The sequence below is a fragment of the Lagenorhynchus albirostris genome, chromosome 5 (assembly GCF_949774975.1).
Source record: "Lagenorhynchus albirostris chromosome 5, mLagAlb1.1, whole genome shotgun sequence".
Lineage (NCBI taxonomy): Eukaryota > Metazoa > Chordata > Mammalia > Artiodactyla > Delphinidae > Lagenorhynchus > Lagenorhynchus albirostris.
This window is the reverse complement of record NC_083099.1, coordinates 31,037,673-31,056,463: the sequence shown is the minus strand read 5'-3', so window position 1 is coordinate 31,056,463 and position 18,791 is coordinate 31,037,673. Positions and strand designations below refer to the sequence as shown.

At 46.8% G+C, this 18,791-nt stretch overlaps 1 protein-coding gene across 1 annotated transcript in view; it reads left to right on the top strand.

The window, feature by feature from the left end:
• EPHB1 (EPH receptor B1) overlaps nt 1-18,791 on the top strand; it is a 290,260-nt gene that overhangs the window by 41,525 nt on the left and 229,944 nt on the right. The window lies entirely within an intron of this gene.

The window sequence follows — 18,791 nt, the reverse complement described above, 5'->3', positions numbered from 1 at the left end:
TGCTCTCTGATGATCTCTGAACAGCTAAGGCTCCTGGCCTGTTTAGAATCTGGTCACATACTATATTTGTTCCCAGAAAAGCAAACCCACGTTGTCTCCTATTTCTGTCTCATTTCCACCACTGGAGAGACCAAGTCGGCTAATTTTCCCTTTTGATAAATTTGCTTTAGTTCAGTGGGAGGCGCTGCTGCTTTTGAGTCATCAGACCTATGAGGATGGGGGAACCCTACTTGTAATATTTCTTAAATTACACTTTAATGAAGACGCCCACTAACACTTGTAATAATTCACAGAAAAGAAGCTCAAGCAGATCTGGTTGAAATGTCTTCCTTTGTCGTTTTTGTTTTTAAAGAAGTGTAACCAGCTTAAACAGAGGTCTTAATTACGGATCAGAAACAAAAACTTGCAGTGTCTGAGAATTGCTTCTCGCCTGTTCCCTTGGCCACACCTGTCTCCCGTGGCTCCTCAGGGGGAAGACCCACCCAGGAGAGGCTGCTTCTCCCCCTTGGGTCCCCTTCCCTTCCTCCCCCTTTGAAGCATCCTTGCTGTGAGCCAGCACTGGGTGCAGGGCTCCTTAGCTGTATAGACAGTGCCTGGATCTTTGGTCTTTCTCTGAGAATCTATGTGTGGTAATGCCAAAACAGGGTTACAAAAATTGTGGTATGATTTAAGTGTTTGCATTCAACAAATAAATGCTTTGAACACAAAAATTGCAATACTTGATGTTATGCTACAAGAAGATACTTGCAGGGTTTATGAGATGTGTACACGTGCAGCCCCTTAGAGGCAGGCTGGTTGGATAATGTGATGTGTTTGAAGTTGTGATGGACTCCTCATCTCAGTCCTGTGACTCTCTCATCAAGTGTGAATTTGAGACCTTTTCCAAACGGGAGTGAGGCCAGGTGGCCCTCCTACCTTGCCCATGACAGCCCGGCTCGGCCCCTGAGTCTGGGGGATGGGCAGCTCTGACAGAGATGGGTCCCTTGCCCACCTGTGCATCCCAGCTGGTCCTCAGCAGCATCCTCGTCTCTGGGAGTCTGACCCCTATTCTTCCTCCCTCTACAGCCCCGCTGGGGGCTCCATGGACAGAACCATTTGGAGTCTGATTCAGAGGACAGGTAAATCTGACGGCTGACCAAGCTGGGGGTTGCCGGTGCAGTCACTCTCCTTCCTTGGATGTGGGGCACGCATCATCCTGCAGGAGCCCCGCCCTGTGACTCCCCCTGTGGTCTAGATGTATGTGGGCATCTGTGTGCCCTGACACCCAGGTCTGCAGCCCGTTCCAAGGGCAGGTGCCCAAAGGGACTGCTTCTCTGGCTATCTTGATGGGCCCTTTGTCTTTCCTGGGGAGCCAGGCAGGGGAGCCTGATGGGAATGCTCCCTGCTTCTTTATTCTGGGGGATCCCACTGTAGGTCTGGCAGTAGGGGAAAAGCCAAGAAGAAGCTCTCCTTGTCTGTATTCTGGTCTTTCAAAAGGAATCAACTAAGTAGAATTAAAATGCCCAGGAGTGATGGGGTGGGTTGGTGTAGGGGTGGTCAAAGGACCTGGGGAGAAAACATTTGTGGAATGCTTAATCCTAGAGGAAAACACTGAGGCTGGTTCCTGACTCCAAGGCCTGAGTGGAAGGGTGTGCCTGATCTATGCAGGGCGACCCTGAGAAGTGTTATCTGACCTGGAACAACACAGAGACACATGTCTGCAGGAGGGATGATCCCAAGGCCAGTGGGAAGTTGGTGGTTTGGCTGAGGGGATAGTCTTCAGAGAGTACGGTGGAGTGATTTAGAGCTGCCCCTAGGATGGAGGGTGTATCCCATCCCTCTGCCTTCTTGTTGGAGACCCTGCCTAATGCAATGGCCTCTAACCAAACCCTGCCCCAGTACTCCACGTTCACCCCATCTCCAGATTCATCTTCCTAAATCCCAGACTGGCTGTCATCCATCTGCTCACAAACTCTTACAGCTCCTCATTGCTCTAAGAGCACGTCTCAGGCAAGCATTCAAAAGTGCACACATACCCACAAATACTGCAGGCCCCAAAGCCTGGTTAAGAGTGTAGACTCTGGGATCAGACTGCCTGGCTTAACTCTGTCTCCACCACCTACTAGCTGTATGACCTTGGGTAGGTTACTTTACTTCTCCGTGCCTTGGTTTTCTCAGCTGTAAAATGGGCATAATAGTAACCTACTTCCTAGGGTGGCTCTCAGAGAGCATTCAGTGTAAATGAATCATTGTTATTGTTTTCCAACTCTCACAGGTAGCCTGTTGGCACCCCTCCCCATTCAATTCCAAGAGTTCACATTTTAAATCTCATCAACGCCCTCAAGGCCTGACTGAACTTCTGCCTCTTCTTAAACAGTTTTTGATTTCTTGCTCCAGTTGTCAGCTGGACACAATAATTGACTTTTCTGTCCATACGTATCTGCCAGTACATTGCCTATTTGCCCGTTTGTCCCCCAAGTGCCAGAGGCAGACTGTAAGCCCCTGAGGGGTCCCGTTTCTTGTCCTCATGTCCCTGTTTCTTGCAGGGGATGGGCTCTCACTGCTTCTCCTGGCTGAGCTGCTTCAGCACTGGCACCTCCTTGCCCATCTTCCTCCTCTCCCCGGACCCCACCCACCTCCCTCTGTTTCTTTTAGTCCTCCCCTCTTGCCATCTCTTCCTTCTTGATTCTCCTTGTTTCTCTGACCTCCCGCACCTCTCTCTTAATGAGAACTTTCACACGTCATATTGATTTGGAGTTTTAAAAAGCCAGCTTCGATTTTCCTGGGGCACTTTTCATGATCTTACTTTTAAATGTAGGAAGAAAGCTATTTCAAAAGCCATTGACTTTGTTCTGTTGAGTTAGGAGTTGAGGTTGGAAACTCTTTTCTGGAGACTCTGAGAACTCGGGGACCTCAGACGCCACATCTCATGAGCTGGGGCCGGGGCCAGAGAGCCTTGGGCAGGGGAGACCTTGCACACTGGCCTGGACTTGAGGATAAGGGTAAAGGGCAGGTGTAGAGCTGGACGAAGACCAAGCCGACGGACTGTCGGCCGCTGGGGTGAGGGCGGAGGAGAGGGGGACCGTGGTGGGGATTTGTTGGTGAGGCCCCGGCTCCCACTGCTTTGGCATCAGAGACAGGCTGGTCTCATCTCTTCCCACACAAAGCATGTAGTGATCCAGCCCCTGTGCTGAGGGCCCCCGCCTGCCTCATCCCATCTAATCCTTCAGTAACCTTAGGGGCTGGTCACATTATTTACATCTTGCTATATGGGTAAGACGACATTACAGGAATAAAGCTAGGGAAGGGCAGTGGGTTCGAAAACACGATCTGTAAAGATGAAGTAATCGAAACAGCTAAGTGGGCTAAGGGGGGGAATGGCAGCATCCTACCTCCTGGAGGACGTGTGTGTTCACACATGCAGGCTGAAATACATCTTTTTGGGAATGACGCTGTGTATATATATATATATATATATATATATATATATATATATATACACACACATATATATATTATATATATATATACCAACAGAATCAAGGGAATAGTGAAGATATTGGATGAAGGGAAAATAAAGGCAGGGAAGGAAGATGATCTGTAGCTGAAAGTCCTGACGCCCATGGTCAGAGGTGGGTCCTCTGGATGGACTGCTTGCTTGTCACCAGGTTTGCCCTGCTTCTCCCTCCTATCCCCCGGCTTGGGTTCTGCAGCCATGAGCTGTGACCACGTGACTTCAAAGCTCTATGGAAGCAGCCAGAAGAGCAGTAGCCTAACCACATCTCATCTGACCCAGGCTCCTGGGCAGGCGCAGGGAGGAAGGGTCAAGGGCATGGCCTGGTCCATGCAACAGCCCCTCTGGGCACTGCAGCCTGGCAGCCCCTGGCAAACGCAGAACAGCTTCCCCACCTGGCTCAGTAAACATGGCACAGGAACAATTCACAGGGACGTTGAAAGGTGATCAAATCATCCTGAGATGATACAGAATTTTAGCCTGTTTGCCAACTTTTAGATATTGTCTAGATTTCGTTGTGGAAAAATTTTGCCCTTTTTTTCACCAGGCTAACTTCTCCCCAGTTTTTGGATTTCAGCTTAGAGGTCACTTTATCCAGAAGTCGTGCCATCTCCTCCCGGATGCCTAGGATACTCTCCATGGCCCAGGCATTCTTCTGTAACGCAGCACATAATTCCCTAAATTTGCACCCTACAGTGCCATGGCTTCTGGGGAAAGAAAGGCTGGGGCTTGTCCTTCAACGTGTTGGAACTCTGTAGCCAAAGCCCTAAGGAAACAGCAGCCCAGGTAAATCTCTTCCTCCCCATAGGTAGAGGCTTTGTAGCCTTGAAGCCTGGCGCCCTGCCTTCTTCTTGGAAATGTAGGTCCCTGGAGGACGTTCACTTCTAGTTGAGACCCAATTTGTCAAAATTAAAAATCGGAAGCTTCCTTGTGGGTGTTTCAAGACAGACAGCCATGTCTTTGAGGCTGTTGCATTTCCATTCCCACCTTCATGGCTTAACGGAGGGCAGGAGGGGAGGTGCTTGAAGCCACTAAACGGCCACAACTTACACTAAAGGAAGCACGTGTGTAGACTTTCAGCTTGTGCCGAGTGTCACAGGCACTGCCACATAGTGGTCTGGGGTGTGGAGGAGAGAGACTCAGAAAATCCCCAGCTCCTGGACAGGAGGAGGGGCGGGAGCTGCTGGAAATTCATCCTGGGCCCAGTGGATGCCCGGGTTCCGTGTCCTGTCCATCATCCCTCCGGGGCCTATACCATGCTGACACCCCCAAATACCTGTTCCTTCATTTTTAGGCTTTCCTTTCAAGAAAGACAGTGAGGCTCAAAATCTCTCCCTTGGTGACCAGACACCCTCTGGTCCCTTTCCCTCCTATGTCCCCCACCCCAGTTTCTCATCATCACCCTCGACACATTCAGTCTTCCTACAGTTAGAGGCCCCCAATTTGCTCTTGGGGTGAGATGCCCTGGTTTGTTTAGAGTCGGGGGTGCTCCCCACCAGAATCATTCTCTGTGACTCCCCCTGCTCGCTCTATACCCCCCAACTTCACCTCAGCTGCTTCCCCTCCCATCCCCACCATGGGCGGGATGAGTTTTCCACTCTCCCAAGATGCTCCCTGGGTCATCCACAGGAGGTGTAAGGATAGAGGCCTAACCCCAGTGAACGCGGGAAATCTTCAGGGCCGGGAACCGAGCCTCCGGTCTCCCCAGGGCAGGCTGGTGGGAAGGCTTTACTTGTGGAGAAAGGAATCAAAAGAGACTTTCCCACATCTTCTCCATCCTCCGTTTTACTTTCTGCAGTGTCCAGGCCTGTTTAGAGGATCCACAGACAGTGTGATGGATAATGAAGGAGACTGGTGTCTCTGCCATACTTACACATTGGCCCGTGGCTGACTTAAACCCCCTCTGAGGAGGCAGGGGCTTGCTTCCAGAACTTCAAAAATTGGAGGTCCAAGCTTTTCCCTCCTCCTCCCACAGAATCTTCCCATCTCCCCAAGCCATTGAGTTGCCAAGTTCTGTCCATTCTACTACTAAAGCTCTCTGGAACCTTCCCTTTCCATCTGTTGCTCCTATTCTACTGCATTTGGGCCCTCTCTGGTCATCCTGACTCCTGTCCTGGCCCCTTAGTGCATCTTCCACACAGCTGCCGCAAGGGTCTTCCCAGAAGGTAAAGCTGGTCTTGACCACCTATGTAAAACTCTTTAGATCTCTCCATGACTTCTGTTGGATAAAATCTGATGCACCCCAACCCCTTAGCACCTGGGCATTTAGTAATTTGACCGCTGACTTATCTCCAGACTATCTCCTGTGACGCCACCTCAAGCTTCTGGCCGAACAGTGCTCAGGGGTGCCCAGCATTGAGTCTGGTTCTCAGTGTAACTTACATGCTCTTTCTTCTTCCTGGATTTCCCTTCTCTCTCTTCGATTGGTACAGCTTAAGTCTGCTCAAATGGCTCCTCCTTAGTAAGCCTCCCCTGTCTCCCCCACAAAAGCTTGTCAGCAGCTCTTGCTTCTGTGTCCCCAGTGCGTTGTAAGCATTGACTCTGGTGGCATGCATCGCACGGTACCACAGTGTGTCCTCTCTCCTGGTCCTCCCAGGAGATCGTGAGCTCCCTGAAGGCAGGACAACCTCCAGGTCACTTCTGTGGCTCCTCACCCGGCCCAGTGCAGGTATTATAAGGACTCATTGTACATGTGTTGAATGAGTGAATGAATGAATGAATGAGAGAATAGTGTGGGATCTACACAGTGATGTGCCGGTTGGTGGATGCCGCTGCCACCTGGCTTCGGAGGAGTAAAATAGAACCAGCCTTCTTGGGCTTCCTCCCACAATGTGCTGTCCCCATGGAGGGCAGGGCTGTGGGCCTTGGTCATGGGATCTGGAAGCTAGACAAACACTCAGGATTTCTGGCCCCACGATGTAACTTGTTGAAGCCACCAAGGAAACAAAATCAAGATGTTGTAGGATTTTTCCTTAGGGAAATAAATATTCTCAACTTATATTTAGAATGGTACAGTATCTTCTGCATGATGATTTGACTGACAGAAGAAGTGTGTTTAAAGGTATTTTTAACCTGGAATCTGAAGAAGAAATCTAGTGATTAGATCTTTGGAAGCTATTGTATAATTTTAAAACTTTGGTAAAGGAGTATGTTTAAAAAAGAGAGAGAAAAAAAACAAAAAAAACAACCCAACCAGATTGATGTGTTTTAGTTCTCTCCGTAACTTTAGACTTTTGTTTGAAAGGCATCCATTTTCTTCAGAAAGGGGCAACTAGCAGAGTGTGAGTGTGTGTGTGTGTGTGTGTGTGTGTGTGTGTGTGTGTGTGTGTATTCACATCATTCTCCATAAATAGCTTAAGATTACATTCTTCCCTCAAGAAAACATTTTAGAAGGGGTCTTTTTCACTTTGTTAACAGCAACAGCGAGTGCTTGTGAAGAGGTTATTACTGTGACCATTATTATTCTCATTTTGTAAAAGGAAAAAGGTGCAAACAAGGGTGTTTGAATGACCCACGCGAGACCATTCTGTCAACACATGGTTATAGATGGTGTTTGAGCCCAGACCCTTTTTCCCTAAATCGTGTATTTTTTCACAGTTATTTTGATGTCTGAATGCAGAAGTTATTTGGGTTATCCCCACATTGCATTGCTGGAAACTTAATGTGCAGAATTGTGTTTTGCTTACATCTTACTACATAACTAACCAACCTCAATGGTTGGGTAAAATAGTGACCAATTTTATTATGTTCTCAGATCCTCTGGATCGGAAATGTGGACAGAGCACAACAGGGATGGGTTGCCTCTGCTCCACCATGGCTGGGGCCTCAGCTGGGAGACTTGAGCAGCTGAGAGATGGAATCTTCTAGAGGCTTCTTCACTCACATGTCTGGCACCTGGGCTGGGATGACTAAAAGGCAGAACTCAGCTTCTAGAACTGGACTGGACCCTTACAGGTGCCCTCTCCATATGGCTTGGGCTTCCTCATAGCATGGCAGCCTCAAGGCAATTAGACATTTTACAAGGTGGTTCAAGGTTATTAGAGAGAGTATTTGAGTGAAGAAGGCAGAAGCTCCTTGGCTTTCAGGACCTAGTCTCAGGAGTCACACATCATTGCTTCTGCTCTACCCCACTGGTCAAAGAAGTGGTACGCTCACCCAGATGTAAGAAGAGGCAACATAGATCCCAATGAATGTAGATCTCAGTGGGAGGGTTGTCAAGAATTCACAGCCATGTTTTTAAAACCACAACAGATCATTTCTCTTCTGCCTGAATTGATCTGGATTCAGTGTTATCTGGAAGGAAGGGGAGGAAGAAGGTCGCCTCTAGAGAGACTTGCTAGCAGTGGACCTTTAGTGATACCTTAGATTTCTCCAACCACATGAGACGACAGGCCTTCCAGATTGTCCCAGTTAGTTCTCCTGGGCAGGACCAGGCCAGAGAAGAGGTGGACCCTGCCACACTCTGCTGGGATAGACGCTCAGTGCATGTCAGATGGATCACTGGGCACCATGCTAGGCCAGGGGCTTAAGTATTGTCTGGTTTGTGGTTTTTCTGCCTGCTGCTGCTAAGCCATAACCCTGTATCATCTTGGAGGGAAGATATTTCATCTGGCAAAGTCCTCGGGGGTGAAGGGATTGAGAACCTTTCAGAGAGAGGAGCAGACAAAGAGATGGCTTCCTGGAAATTCAAAGCACTTTATCCATGAGCTCCAAGGGTTCCCCCCCTCAACACTGGAGCAAGGAGATAAGCACAGGACCTGCAGGATATGGGACCTCACAGGGTCATCCTTGTCCTGCCGAGGCATTCCCGGCACATTAGGGTTTCCTGGAACACATGTTGACCAACTGCTTCATTCTTGGTAGTCAAAGGTGGGCCCAAGTGAGCCTTCTTACCTTATTTCCCACATGGTGGTCCCCTCCAGTCACACCAGATTTTGCATTAAATTTTCATGAGCCATCATGCCTGTACCAGTCAGCATAGGCTGGGTTATATTGCAGTAACAAATACCACCCCCCCCAAGTCTTAGTGGCTTAAAACAACACCTGTTTATTCCCCCTTCATAGTGTATGTTCATCATGGGTTGGCAAGGGCTGTGTTTCATGCCATCAAAAGTCATCTGTGAGAGGGAAAGGGGACTCTGGTGGGTCTTGCATTGACAATTATGCCCTGGCTTAGAAGTGACACACGTCACTTCCATTTACAACTCAGTGACCAGAACTACATCCGTGGCCTCACCACCACCACTCTGCCCCCAAAAGGGCCAGGAAGCACAATCTTACCATGTACCTGCAACACAGGGAGCTGGAAAACATGGCAAATTGCATTGATTGCTACGTAAATACCACAATGGTCTCCTCAAATCATTATCTTTGCCCTCTCTTCACAATATCCTTTCCCTCTTCTTCACATTTGCATTCATGCCTACATTCCTTCATGCAACCATCCATCTGCCCATCTAATGTTTAGTGAGCACCTGTCCTGTGCCAGCTATGGCTCTAAGCATATGGAGATGAAAAGGTTCCCTGGAGAAGTTCCTAGTCTTAACTGGGGTTGTTCAAAATCTGTCCAACTTTTTCAGGCTGTAGCAGAGTTGAGGTTTAAATCTGGGCCAAGTCCAAATTCTTACTCTTTGATGGCTACATCACACTTATTTTTAATGCTCATGCAATCTTTTTCTCTGAATCAGAGACCTGGAAACAACAAAGATTATTTTCCTGCCGTTGTACTAGGAGCACTTAAAAGGATCATTTCCAGTGATTTCTGATCATTCGAGTCCTTTTTGATGAACGAATGAAGGAGGGAGAAAGAGAGGGAGGGAAAGAAGAAAGGAAGGGAAGAAGGAAAGAGGGAAGAAAGGAACAAAGGAGGGGGAGGAGGGAGAGCGGTTGATGCTCTTGACATAGAGTGAAAGTCTTGCCTGTGAGGTGGCGTGGCTCTCTGGGCTGCAGGCAGGCGAGGGCATCACGGACCCTTTCGGAGGGTGTCCTGTAAGTCGGCAGTGCTGCTTTTATAACCGGATCATCACTGATCAACAGCTCTGTCCATCAGCCTCCCAGTTCCGTGCCTTGGCGCGTCTCATTACCGCTGAAGAGGATCACCCATCTACTACGTCTAAACTGACTACAATTAAATACACAGATGTATCCCTCCTCACTCGGATCCTGAAAAGGAAATATTTTTGAAAAATATGAAACTCAGTATCACAGCTTGGAGAAACTGGAGGAAGGAAGAAAAGGCTACAAAGGAGGCATTAAACAGAATTTTTAAAGGTCACTCTGATTTTGTGTGTTACTTTCCAAAGCGATATTTTGAGATTAAAAAAGAAAAACAAACCTGCGACTATAACAATATGGCTCTCCTCCATCCTCTGCAGTTAAATAATAGTTTACATGGGAATCAACAGCGGTTGGTGAGGCCTGAAAGCATCGGCCTTTCTGCAGCTTGGCACTGTGTGCTAGGTCCAATTTGTTTTCCACGATTGCTCAGGCGTTATCAAAAGAACAATCTGCAGTCCTGGGCTGCTCTCATCTGGTGCCGGAGCCTTAGACTGTGTCCTATATATCGATACAAGGCTTGAGTTAACCTAGATTTTTCTAATGCAGCTTGTTGGCATTTAATAAAAAGGCCCCCCTTAGTGTCTTTCAGACTCCAACCTCGAGGGTCAAATTTCTTTCTTCTGTGTTCACTCCTTCGTGTGTGTGTACCCCTGTGCATGTGGGTGTGCCTCTGTATAAGTGTGTGCACCCCTTTGTATACTGTGTGTGTGCACGCACGCCCATGTGTGACCATGCATACACTAGTGACTACTGTGTTGGCAGCTTGTGGCTTGGAGATGATGTGTAGGCACTAATTTCATTTGCTCTTTAGCAATTAACCACTTGCAGGTGCAACTAGTTATGAGCACAGTTCTGTGTGTGTGACTAATTGCAGGCGTCAAGTGCTCACCTCTTGAGTTCCCTTCATGGCTCAGTGGGGCTCAGCGCTAAATCCCCCTCACCATCTGGGTTCAGGCACCTCCTCTGGCCAGAGCATCTCCTTGGGAGAGGGGCCCAAGGGGAGAGGTGGGAAAGCCGCTTCAGAGCAAGAAGGGGAAGGGAGGTGAAGGGCAGAGTTCCTGGGAGCCTCTGCAGGGAGTCAGAAGCTTAGCCGGTGAGCTGCTTCTCTAACGTGCCACCCATGCCACGCAGAGGATTAACTCTGTCTGGATGGCACAACCTCCACAACCAGGGCCTTGCATCTCCTCTGTGAAGGACTTTGGTTTTCTGAATGGCCTGCAGAGGGTGGCTCCCTCTCCTGGACCCAGGCAGTGACCCAAACCCTCAGGGACAGAGGTGGCGGATGGAAGTCTGGACAAGTGTTCCGGAAGCTGGGGCCCTTCCACAGTATCACCCCCCGCACTGTGTGACAGCTGCACCCTTGGCCTTAGCAGCTCATCTGCAAAGTGGGAATGACCCCCTCCCTCACCTTCCTGGTGGGCCCCCAGTGTGTCCTGAGGGTTAGGCGACTGTGATTTCAATTGTGGACTTGCCTGGTGAAGAATACATTCTGTGCCCTGCAAGGGAGCAGGTGACTCTTGGGTGGCCATGGGCAGTTTCTTACCTGTAATGTGTTCATGGTAAAAATCTCCAAAGGGGTCAAGGGGCTGAAGAAGCAGGAGTGAGAGCAGAACTCTTGGCCCTGAGCTCTCCGCCCTGCATCTGAGCCCCTGTCTCACCACCAGTTGAAAGTGAGGGCCTGAGAGCAGCCTGAGATGACCCTCCTCAGGACATGGGTGGTCCTCCCAGTGGGGGCCCTGTGAGCGCCCTGCAGCTGGGCCTCCTTCCCCTACCCAACGAGGCATACCTACCTAGATGACGGTGGCCCTGACCATGGCCTTCAGAGAGCTCCTCTCCACAGCTCAGGCCTGGGTGGCATGGGGCTTCAGGGAGTGGAGAAATGGGATGAGGCAGAGCCCCAGGGAAGAATGAAGGCCAGGAGGTGGCCAGGACAGTGCCATGTGGCGAGCAAGCACAAGGTGGAGTATTAAGCTCTCCAAGAGGACTCTCTGGAAAGTCTGGGGGGATTGGCTGATTGGATTGGAGAGGGAAGAGCCCTCGCCCTGGGAGCTCCAGAGAGTTCGGAGTGCCCAGCCTAAGGGCGTGCATGGAGCCCCTCTTGCCATGTTAAGGTCCAGACATGCATTCCCGGGGTGAAGGGACTCAGGGAGTCGTGGGGAGAAACCCTCAGAGAGTGACAGCTCAGTGTCCTACGGGGTGAGGTGTGCTAGAAGAGGCCAAAGAGGAGTGTGCAAGGGTGGGGCCTGAGGCCAGGGGAGATGGAGTGGCACAGGGCGAGAACAGTCATGTCATACTCTACCTTGTGGCCAGGGTCAGGGAGCTAGGGTGGCCTCAACGGAAGAGCATGGAGCCTGGCAGAGACCTCGTGGAATTTGTGATTCCCAGAGTTTACTCCACAGGGAAGCTGGGCCAGGGGGACCATAACCCTGGTGTCACATTTTCAGCTGAGTCCTTTTTTTTTTTTTTTTTTTTTTTTTTGCGGTATACGGGCCTCTCACTGTTGTGGCCTCTCCCGTTGCGGAGCACAGGCTCCGGACGCGCAGGCTCAGCGGCCATGGCTCACGGGCCCAGCCGCTCCGCGGCATGTGGGATCTTCCCGGGCCGGGGCACGAACCCGTGTTCCCTGCATCGGCAGGCGGACTCTCAACCACTGCATCACCAGGGAAGCCCCAGCTGAGTCCTTTTTATTGCAGGATTAAACCTGGCTTCCCAGTCCTGAGCCTTGGGTTTCCACTCTGGGCCACTTTCAGTAACTACCCTACAGGATTTAGCTCGACCCTGCGACCCTCGGCCTGCCCCTTGGAGGGATTCAATGGCGTGCGCTGGAGCAATTAAAGATGGCTTTCAGTTGGGATTGAGTTGACTGGTTCGTTTTGCCTTATTTCTGCAGATATTCTGATTCCTTGGAACAGAGATGAGGACTTTTCCATCTACTTTACCACTTGCTACTTGTGCCTCAGATTTCTTGTCTATAAAATGTGATAATATATATTTTTTTAATTTTTATTTTATATTGGAGCATAGTTGATTAACAAGTCATGTTAGTTTCAGGTGTCCAGCAAAGTGATTCAGTTATACATATACATGTATCTATTCTTTTTCAAATTCTTCTCCCATTTAGGTTATTACAGAATATCGAGCAGAGTTCCCTGTGCTATACAGTAGGTCCTTGCTGGTTATCTATTTTAAATATAGTAGTGTGTACATGTCAATCCCAATCTCCTAATTTATCCCTCCCCCCAACTTTCCCCTTCGGTTACCTTAAGTTTGTTTTCTATGTCTGTGAGTCTGTTTCTATTTTGTAAATAAGTTCATTTGTTTCATTTTTTTTTTTAAGATTCCGCATATAAGCAGTATCATATGTTATTTGTCTTTCTCTGACTGACTTACTTCACTTAGTATGATCATCTCCAGGTCCATCCATGTTGCTGCAAATGGCACTATTTCGTTCTTAAAATGGGATATTAGAACCTATTTGTTAGGGTTGTAGGGAGGATTAAATGAGATGAGTAAAATGTTCATTTTAGGTAGAACAGAGCAAACCCACACTAAATGTTAATACTCAGGTTACTCACGTTGTTATTACTGTTCTTACTTTTACTTTACTGAGACTACTTTCTTCCCAGAACACCTGCCCCTCACCCAGGATGGCTTAGTCAGTGTTGCCTGTTGGCTTTGGCTGCCAAGACCCCATAATTCTGAGATCAGTGTGGTCTGAGCCTGAGTTATTGGCCCAGTCATGAGAGCCAATGGCCGTGTGGTCGCTGGGCAATGTCTGGCTAGGAGTCATGAATGGTTCCAGCCAAGAAGAAGATGTGCTCGCCCAGATCATGGCCCTTGGACAAGGGGTTTCACTCGCAACAACTCGGGGGTGAGGCACAAATAAAGACTTTATTTCACCCATTGCTTTAGATCATAAACTCAAGCTTAACACAATCAGTTCAGGATGTGATCATTCAAATGCCGACTCCTCAGCTTCATCCCAAGATCCTGGGGAGTGACCGTATTCCATATAATTAAAGAATGTGAGTGCTGGGAGGATCCCGCATGATTATTCCACAAAACCATCTTTTTCCTTTGAGAAAAGTGGTGACAGAGTGTTCAGTAAATTTAGCCAGAGTTCAGCTGACTTGGGGTGCTTTATCTTTCAGTTGGTTCCTTTTAACTCATTCCTGTCAGATGCAGTGCAGCTTAAATGAGGCTTTCTTAATTGCCAGTACTCACCAAGAAGCATGTGCATTGATAAGTGTCTGTGTGCCTGGCAGTTAGCATCCTGGCCAATGTGGGGCTGATTCTGGACGTTAGCCTGAGGGGCCGGCTGAGGTTCAGCATCAGCCAGGGCACTTGGAAACCAAGTGAGGTCATGATCCAACTTATCCATCTGGAAAGTGGGGGCCTGGGACAGAGAGCTCTGATTTTTCAGTTCATATTGTACCACAGTCCAGCCCATGGATTCCAGACTTTTGGACCAAAAATGATGCCCAAAATACAGGTTACTAATATAAGCTCCCCATTAAGGATATTAAAACACACATGCACACGCACACACACACACACACACTGCCTGAACAAAAACAAGCGAGCCGCTTTCCATCACAGGAGCATCATTTCTTAAAGAAGGTCAGTTTAACACCAGAAAAGGGATAAAAAGGGATCCTTTTTTTTCAGCATAATGTGTTTGTCATCACAGTCCTGGAACAGCGTAATTATATGTTTTCCAAAAAGGGGAGGGGGACATAATCTCAGAATTTAAACACTTAAGAATTTAATCTTTATGAAAATTTCATCTTTGTGAAAATCTCACTACATTACATTTATCTCTCTCATGTTCACAGAGCTCTTTCACCTTTGCCTGATCCAGGTGTGGGAATAACTGATCTAATCTGCTCTAAAGGTGAAGGACATTCCCCTTCTTATCTTGTACAACTCATCAAGACACTCACCTAGAGAGAACTGTGAAAGATTGGACACTCGCTATTTTTCAAACATTAGTCTATGATGACTCAATCTTTTGATAACTATATCAATAATAATTGCTAACATTTATTAAGCATGTAGTACATACAGGCACTGTCCTACCTAAGTGCATCACATGCATTAACTCATCTAATCATCCCCACAACTGTTAGGGACTGGATTGTATCCCCACAAAATTCTAGTGTTGAAGCTCTAACCTCCATTGTGACAGTATTTGGAGGAAGGGCCTTTAACAAGGTGAGGGAGGTTAAATAAGTCATAAGGGTGGGGCTCTCAAAAGAAGAGGAAGGAACACCAGAGCTCTTGCTTCACATATGCACAGAGAAAAGGCCGCCTGAGGACACAGTACGAAGGTGCCATTGGCAAGCTGAGCTCTCACCAGAAACCAGCCCTGCTGGCACCTTAACTTAGACTTCCAGCTTCCAGAACTGTGAGAGATCAAATGTTTGATGTTTAGGTGACCAGTCTGTGGTATTCTGTTATGTCAGCCCAGGCACACGAATACAACAGCAACCCTTTGGGGTATGTACTTTTGTCAGCTCCTTTTTGCCAAGGAAGACCTTAAATCCCGGAATTGTGACCAGCTTGTCCAAGGTGGAGCAGAAATTGTGGCGCTTGGCCTTGTTCCAGAGTCCGAGCTGGTATCCATTAAGGCACCTGTCTTACACTGAGAATGGAGGGAGGCCCAAGTCGCTGCTCTTCAATCTAAGCCAGTCAGTCTGTCCCTCTGAGCCAGGGCACAAGGGTCTGTGTTAAGAAATGCCCGACAGCCCAGTGGGGCTGTTATGGTAGAAAGAGAATGAATATAAAGTCCTGCGCTCAGCTCTGGGCACAAAGTAGGCAAGAGCTCAAGAGATGCTAATAGGATCTGATGAGCAAACACACAAAGAGTACGTTGGCATCTCTTTATCTTCAGCTTAATGTGTGTAACCATGTTCCTAGAACAGCTTAAGTATATTTTTTTTCAAAGAAGAGCAGTTAGCCTAATCAAATGAGTAAACATGAGCAGAATGAATCACTGTGAGTTTCTATAAATTGTGTCTTGAAGTGCTAACAGCCCTAACAAGAGCAACCACAGTAAATGAATGTGCCATTAGGCTGAAAACAGAACTGTTCATACCAGAAGACGCCTGCCCCCACCCCCCTTATTGCTAATGGATACTGGCTGGGGTGACCATGACAGATACATGGTACAAGGGGTCAGGTGTCCAGATTCATGTGATTTGTACTTTACAGGGTTTTGTGTGTACAATAATCCCTCCCCAAACACAGATTCTCTTTTTATGGAATTCTGGTATCCCTGGATTTACTTCTGCATACTTTGAGAATTTCTGTTCCAGGCTACTCAGGTTTTGAGTCACTGCTGTTGGGAATACTTTAGAAATAGAGGAATTGGCGGTAGGAGAAAAGAGGCTTAGTGCAAGGTAGAGCAGTGGGCAGTGCTCACAAAGCTGTCTTGGAGGCAGACCTGGGTGCCCTCCTATGTCCAAGTCTGCTCTGGGAAGGGTATTGTGATGTGCCTTCCCTTGGATCAGAGTTTGAGGCCGGGGGCTGAGGAGCTCTGGCTGTCTCTCCCACCATGTTTGCAGGCAGGCTGAGGAATTAGACACCTACGGAGGTCTTCTGAGTCAGGGTCCAAGTAGCAGGTGACATAAATCACATAAATCAGAAAGGCTCTGAATATTTGATTAGAGGACAAGATAGGGCCATAAAAGTGAATTAGTGTGTGCATTTACTGCCCCAGAATGAGAAAATTACAAATGCCTTTTCAAAACTATGGAGAGGGAGATTCTGAAAGTGTTTTAGCAAATGGGAGCTAGTAAATGGGAATTACTAACATGGAAATCATAAATTATTACTTTAATTTATACAGCAGGTTATTGATATTATTTTTGTGTCCGACATTTTTATTTTAAGAAAAGTGACTTTTTGTTTTTATTAAAGGTACACATTTCTACTAACATTTCACAGAAGAAAAAAAAAGTATAATGAGGAAAGAAAAAATGACTCAAAAAAGTCAGAAACTATAATTGCTAACGTTAGGTCAACAGCACTTTAGATATGCCTCTATAATCTATCTTCACTATAGCTAGAAAGATAGATGAAGAGTCAGAACTAATTTTAGAAAAATGTGATAATGGTAATCTTGAAAACATTAATTTTGTTTAAATGTAACTGAAGAAAAAGAAACTCATGTAAAATGGAGGAAATTGCTACATTTGATAAATGTTTCTTCACCAGAAAATATATTTCCTGAAATATTCTCTTAAGATCAAGAAAGAATATTATCAAAAAAATGTGATTTGATTCATTATTCTAAACTTCATATTTCAATTTTAAATAGTAACTATTAACCTCTTTCTGTTATAAGGTTGGTATATATATTGTATATATAGTATTTCTTTCCCTTTCCCTGACTCCTAATTTTCATTAATTAAAATTTTTTTTAATATTAGGGTTTATAACAACTTCAGAATGTTTTCATTTTATTTCTATATTTAAAAGACTATAACAACTCCCAGTTGCTTCATCACAATTACTCTGTACTGAATTTATCATTTTGGTTTATCTCTTGGTTGATCGAATTTCATTATCAAGTAGCTTTTCCCCCTAGAAGGACTCTCTGTTACCTGAGGTTCTACATCTCTGAGAACATCTGCCTGCAAATGGAAGGTTGCTATAGACAGGCCTGGGGCTCACCTAGGCCTCCCCTGAGAGGTGACCTGCTGAGCATTTCCTTCCCTTTGAAGTTCAGCAACTTCACCAGACTATGCCTTTGACTCTGCTGATAATTCCTTCACTTTTAGGAAATTTCTTTCTGTTGGGTCTCTGAATACTGAATACCTTTTTCTTTTTTTCTTTTTTTTTTGTCTCAGGCTTCTAATTTAGGAATACCAATTATCCTCCATAGATTATTTTGAGCCTTTTTTTTGCTCAGCACTTATTTTTTATGTATTTACTCTGTCAGTAGTTCAGTCTTAAACTCTATCAATTCTGTAGCCTTTTCTGCTTTATTTATTTGCTTTATAATGTTACTTTCATCCATAACTTGTGTCTTTCATTCTGCCATCTCCCTTTCTAATTGTTTTCAGTTGTTTTATCGTCTGGTTTTGAGCTTCGTGTTACTGAGTTCTTCTGGAAATGAATCCTTATGGATACTTTTCTTCTAGTTCTTGGACTGTATTTTCTTCCATACTGAGTTCTATTCCTGTTTTCTTTTCATGCTATGTTTCTATATTTATTTTGTATTTTTTATACAGTTGGTAATGAGTTTGCATATTTGCCTTGCCCTTCATTTCTTTTCATATTGTTCACAGTCCCCAAGGGCAGCTCTGGGCGGACCTCCTGTTTCTCTTCCCCACTTGACTTTCTGCGCCCTTAGCCTTAGGCCCGTTTGTCTTCACACCTGAGCCACAGTTTAAGCGCCTGGTTATTCCTCCCTCCACCTTTCTGTCCCTGTGGGAGGAGGAAAGCTCAGCTAGGTCTATGCACCATCTTTGATAGAGGCACAATATCTACTCTCTATCAATGCTTCTAACTAGGGTTGGTCTTCCTCAGCTTTGAGGTGGTGGGTAGAGCCTTGGCACCCTGTTTCAGGGTGGAGCCCTGAAGTTTCTCCTTCTGTAAGGGTATTAGCCCTGAAAAGAAAAAAAAATTAAATACCCTTTTAGACTGTTCCTTTCCAACTCTACACATGAGGAGGTCTGGAGAGAATTCTCAGAACTCTAACTTACCAGTTGCACTGAACTGGCCCCAGAGACCTGCGTGGTCTGCCTGACTCACCCCTCACCCCTGTGCAAACCAACTTCACCCTTGCCGACCACCCCTCCTGCTGGCCTGATTTTGTTCCTTGCCCTGCCTCATTCTCTAAGTCAGACCTCAGCTCAGATGTCCCAACCTCAAGGAGCCCTCAGGGACCTCTCACACAGGCCATGCTTCTGCTGTTCACACAGCTCTCCATTCCCATTGGTGAGAATCCCTCTTCTTCTCTGAGTCAAGATGTGAGGTTAAACTCCCTCAGGACTTCTACTGGTGGGTAAGTCTGGAAGCTGGCCCCTTTCCAGGGCTGTTTATCTTAGTTATCCATTTCTCCCCATGATTCCCTCAGCCTCCACTTTTTCTAGCTGCATTTTGGAAACTTTAATCTCAGGTCACCTGTGAGAGAAAACCGCCTGTCCTTTTTCATTTGTTTTTTTTAAAGGTCACACAATAAATGAGCTCAATGTTGGGACCTCACATGAGATACTGTGGCTTTAGAAGCCTG